The 5,668-nt window shown below is 42.9% G+C and overlaps 1 non-coding gene across 1 annotated transcript; it reads left to right on the top strand.

Annotated features, from left to right (window-relative positions):
* Positions 1–849: 849 nt before the first annotated feature.
* trnat-ugu (transfer RNA threonine (anticodon UGU)) lies at positions 850–923 on the top strand. The gene has a single exon. It is a non-coding gene; the product is annotated as a tRNA-Thr (tRNA).
* Positions 924–5,668: the final 4,745 nt, after the last annotated feature.

The following is a 5,668-nucleotide window of genomic DNA, read 5'->3' as shown; positions in this document are numbered from 1 at the left end:
GAAGACGAGTGTGAACCGACAGCAAACTGATCGAAAATACAAAACTCCGCGTGTACCAGGCTTGTGCTCTCAGCACCCTCCTTTATAGTAGAGAAGCATCAACAACTTATGCAAGCCAAGAAAAGCAGCTGAACAGCTTCCACCTCCGCGGTCTCAGATGGATATTGGGCATCTCCTGGCAGGACAGAGTGCCGAATGCAGAAGTACACCAGCGTGCAGGGATCTGCAGCATGTTTGCCCTCTTGAGTCAGCGGTGACTCTGTTGACTGGGTCATGTGTGCTGAATGGATGACGGTCGCTTTGCCAAAGACATGCTCTTTGGTGAGCTTGCTATCAGCACGAGACCAACAGGTCACCCACGTCTGTGATACAAGGACATCTGCAAAGCGAGATCTCAAGCTGACTGGGATTGGAGTCGATGCATGGGAAGTCCTTCCTGCTGACTGGAATTCCTGGAGAAAGGCATTCAGGAAGACCATGGGAAAAGCAGAGGACAAAAGAAATGACCAGATGGTGGGAAAGAGAGCTCAGAGGAAGGAAAAATTATCAGTCGACCTCGGGCCAATGATATTCATCTGTACTAGCTGTGGAAGGGATTGTCACTCACGAGTCGTCCTCGACAGCCACAACAAACAATGTTTCACACAGAAGTGACGTACACCCCGGGTGTAGCCCATCGTCTTCCGAGACGGACGGTTGCCTATTACAATTACAATTACAGCTACAACTACAAGAGCGAGTCAGAGGCTGGGAACACTGCCGTGAAGAACTCAGCTCTTGACTCGCCAAAGTCTGCCCACTATCTGCAAGGTCTTCCTCTGACATCAATTGCACGCACATTTGCAATCTGGCTCTGTAGCTTAGTTGGTTAAAGCACTTGTCTTGTAAACAGGAGATCCTGGGTTCAACTCCCAGCAGAGCCTTATTTCACAGTAGCAACAGGCTTGAAAAGTTTCATTATCAACACTGACATCTGTGTCTTGTGAGCTTCAATTCATAATACATGATGAATTTCAATCACATACAAAAACAGCCTTTGTGAAGGATATGAGTTTGGAATGGCTGTTCCTCCTTGCACAGAACTTCAGTGCTGATACATCAAAGGTAACTTCTTTGACATAAATTTGTTCACAGTTACATTCAACCTGGAAAACAGCTTGATATTAATCTCACTGAAGGAGAGTGTTTGTGTCATTATGTGTTGCTTTTAACCGAGACTGGGACATGACGCAAGTGGGAGGGTTTATCTGAGGTTTGGAATATTTGTCAGTCAGGAACAAGAAAAATCAAAGGAACCAAATAAGAAAACCTATGTCTCATGTGGTTACCGAGAAACGGTGAGAAGATATTAAACTTTGTTGTATTTAATACAACTGTGTGAACTTTGATCTTTGCGGCCTTTTATAAACAGTATTTGAAGGGTCTCAGTAAAAATGTTCAGTGTTGATGAGAGTGGGGTCTGGGTGAGCAGCTGCTGAGTGTGACAGGGTCAGGACTGGATGCAGGAAGTTCTCTGACATTCTCTCTCTCTCTCTCTGATGGGTTGAGTTGATTTTCAACTGGCAGCTGTCGCTGTTTTGATAATTCAAGTTCCCTCCACCGATTTTTTTGGACAGACAGTGCAGTATGAGGATGTAAAGGGTTAATGCTGAAGATAGTGGGATCAACCCCTCCCACAATCAGAGTGATGATGTAACAGTCACATGAGATGAGGTTTGGGAGAAGAGAGAGCTGCACCAAGGATGCTCGTTTAGGAGGCTTGATGAGTGTGTATATAGTATTGTGTAAATTAGAAAAGAGTTCTTAGTTCTTTCAGCAGGGAATGTGTCCAGAAAATATCGCGAAACTCACAATTTTATTATTCAGGAGTTGGAACACAGGGATATTAACTCCAAGTGACAGTAGTGGTTTCATTTAACAAAAGAAAAGTAGAGAATAATATTGCTCATTGATTGAAATCCCCCAGTGAGGAGACAGTTAAACAGGTGATCTGTTGGGGCATCCTTCCATCCAAGGTTTCGGCAGCATTTAATCTCCCTTTTTGGTGAAATTCTCTGTTTTTTGCATCTTTTTTTAATCCAGCTTTGATGGACCAGTGAAAAAACTGAAAAAAGTGAACAGATCCATCCTTTCTTTCCTTCCTTCTTCCCATCAGTTTCTCTTTTCTGTCCCAATTTATTCTGCTGTTTCTGCTGTTTTATCCATTCCAATCAAAATTCAACATTCCAATCAAATCTATTTGTTATTCCACAGTGTCTTTCCATGTGTTTTATTCTGTTGTATTCTCTCACAGTCTGTTTGATGATCAATTTTACATCTCACTCTCTGTTCTGGTGAAGATCAGAAGCAGTGATATCTGTTTGCAACACCCGACAAGTCAGCCTGAGGCTGTATCTCATCGACAATGTGGAGTTAGGAACATAGGAACATAGGAGCAGGAGTCGGCCATTCAGCCCATCGAGCCTACCCCACCATTCAATATGATCATGGCTGATCATCCACTTCAATGCCCTTTTCCCCACACTTTCCTCATATTCCCTTATGTCATTTGTATTTAGAAATCTATCAATCTCTGCTTTAAACATACTCAATAACTGAGCTTCCACAGCCCTCTGGGTTACAGAATTCCAAAGATTCACAACCCTCTGAGGAATAACATTTCTCCTCATCTCTGTCCCAAGTGGCTTGCCCCTTATTTTGAAATTGCGTCCCCTGGTTCTCGACTCCCCAACCAGGGGAAACATCTTAGCTGCATCTACCCTGACTGTCCTTTAAATATTTTGTAGGTTTCAATGAGATCACCTCTCATTCTTCAAAACTCTAGAGAATACAGCCCCAGTTTCCCCAATCTCTCTTCATAGGACAGTCCCACCATCCCAGGAACAAGTCTGATGAACCTTCTTTGCACTCCATCTATGGCAATAATATCCTTCCGAAGGTAAGGGGACCAAAGCTGCACACAGTACTCCAAGTGCAGTCTAACCAGGGTTCGATACAATTGAAGCAAGAATTCACTACTCCTGTACTCAAATCCTCTTGCGATAAAGGCTAACATACTATTAGCCTTCCTAATTGCTTGCTGCACCTGCATGTTAGCTGTCAGTGACTTATTGACATGGAAACCAGGTCACCCTTCTACTCTATACCTCAGTTAATAAAGGAAAGGATTCCATATACCTGCTGAACCACCTTATTGACCTGTCCTGCTACCTTCAGGGATCTGTGGACATTCACTCCAACGTCCCTCACTTCCTCTACACCGTTCAGTGTTCTCCCAGTAATTGTGTATTCCTTTGCCTTTTTTGACGCCTGCTCTCGCTGTTCCCTGCTCTCCGAGTGAACTCTTGCTCCCTCTCCTGGGCTCTTTATGCTCCATTCTGCTCTCACTGTTTCCTGCTCTCTTAATGTATCAATATTTATTTGCCTTGTGTTTAATTTAAAATATGGATTAACAGTATTTTACAGTTGTAGGTTTTATTTGGTAGTCCTGTACAAGTTGTGGATTGGTATTCAATATTTAGCTCTGTGAAAACGATTGTGAATGAAAATATAACTTTCAATCTTAAACATGGGCTGGTCTGCAAGCTCCAAGTCCTTCATTTTGTAGTAATGGAATTGATACTGTGTCTTTCAGTCTTAATATCTGTGGCATTTTTGAACTGGTATGTAATGCATAACTTGGTCTAACGTCTGATGTACATTATTGGGATTCATAGGATCATAGGAAATAGGGGCATTAGGCCATTCAGCCCATCGAGCCTGCTCCAACATTCAAACAGATCGTGACTGATCATCTACCTCTACGCCATTTTTCCTGCTATCTCCATATCCCTTGATCTTGTTAGTATTTAGAAATCTATCGATTTCTGTCTTGAATATGTTCAATGATTGATCTTCCACAGCCCTCTGGGATAAAGAATTCCACAGAGTTCCCACCCTCTGAGTAAAGAAATTCCTGCTCATCTCAGTCTCAAATGGCCTGCCCTTATTCTGAGACTGTGTCCCCTTGTTCTGGACTCACTAGACATAGGAATCATCCTATCCATATCTACCCTGTGACACCCTGGAAGAACTTTGTCTGTTTCAATGAGATCACCTCTCATTCTTCTAAACTCTAGAGAATTTAGGCCCAGTCTCTGCAGTCTCTCATCATAAGACAATCCCACCATCCGAGGGGATGAGACCGGTGAATCTCTGTTGCACTCCCTCTATGACAAGTCTATCCTTCCTTAGATAAGGAAACCAAAATTGTACAGAATACTCCAGGTGCAGTCTCATCTAGACTTCATACATCTTTACTCATGTACTCAAATACGCTTTCAATGAAGCCAACATACCATTTGCCTTCCTAATTGATTGCTGCACCTGCATACTAGCTTTTAGTGTCTCAGGAACAAGGACACCCAGGTGCCTTTGAACATCGACACTTCCCAGCCTCTCACCATTTAAGAAATACTCTGTCTTTCTGTTTATTCTACCAAAGTGGAGAACTTCACACTTTTTCACATTATATTCCATCTGCCATTTTCTTGCCCATTCATTTAACCTGTCCAAATCCCCTCAAAGCCTCCTTGCATTCAGTCTGTACCTTTCAATTCTGTAAATTTTGTCTGTTCTATTTCAGATTTTATATTTAAAATGTAACCATGGTGACAGAGTTTATTTAGATCTGATGGTGAGTTTGTTTTTGGACTGTGATTGATGGATCAACCTGTCAGCTGTACTGAATTGGAGTGAAATGGAAACAACTTCTGTCTTTCATGCTGTTGTTTGACTGTTGGATTGAAAATGTGTCTCTTGACTTTGGGATCAGTGTCTGTGTGACTACTTCTTTTGTTTGTTCCAGTGGAACTGATGAGCTGGCAGTATCTCTGTGCTTTGGGAGTGATCCTGTACCGACTGTGTGTTGGAATGAGCTCGCTGCACTTTTCTTTGTGTCCAAGAATCACCACATCCAGTCAGGTTCCTTCGTGTATTTTCCTGCAGGAATGAAAGAACTGATGAGATAGAAGATACAAAAGCGATCAATGTAATCGTCCCAATAATAATCATTATGAACAATCATTAAATGAAAACCAGGAACACAAACGGTGTCAGTGTCTGACTCCACTGCAGTACTGCAGTATTCAGCTTCTGTTTTCCAGGTGTTTGCAGTGGATTTACAACAAGTTTGTGACATTCAGAAACAACACAAGCCCTGCACTGCTCAATGACTGGGACTGTCCGATAGAGCAGTGACCTTTACACAGTCGCATTTCTATTTCAACGGAAAACAAGCAGCCACTATTTAAAATGTGCCTTTCACACTTCTCACCTGGTGTCTGCAATAAATGCTCTTTGTCAAACTGTCCACATCGTTGTTGTGCGGCTATTTTTCCCCCACTGTTCACAATCCAACAAACAGTGAGAGATTGGAACTGAAGCAGGAAAATTCCCTCTCCTTTGGGTGGTAAAATTGTCAGTGATTTTCAATAGTGATTTCTTCCCATTGTGTCTCCCTGAGCCTGTACAGACACTGTCCGAGAATGAACTCTCCCTTCCCCATGTCCCCGGCTCACTCCATGTTCCGGGAGCAGCTCCTGCTCCACAGTGTCTGTTACAAACAGATATGGTTCGGAATGGCTGGGGCGTGCACCAAAACATGGGAGGAGCGAGTAGCCAAGGTACG

This window comes from Heterodontus francisci, unplaced genomic scaffold (assembly GCF_036365525.1).
Source record: "Heterodontus francisci isolate sHetFra1 unplaced genomic scaffold, sHetFra1.hap1 HAP1_SCAFFOLD_1272, whole genome shotgun sequence".
In the NCBI taxonomy this organism is placed as follows: Eukaryota; Metazoa; Chordata; class Chondrichthyes; order Heterodontiformes; family Heterodontidae; genus Heterodontus; species Heterodontus francisci.
Note: the sequence above shows the minus strand (reverse complement) of the source record. Positions and strands in the feature narration are given on the sequence as shown.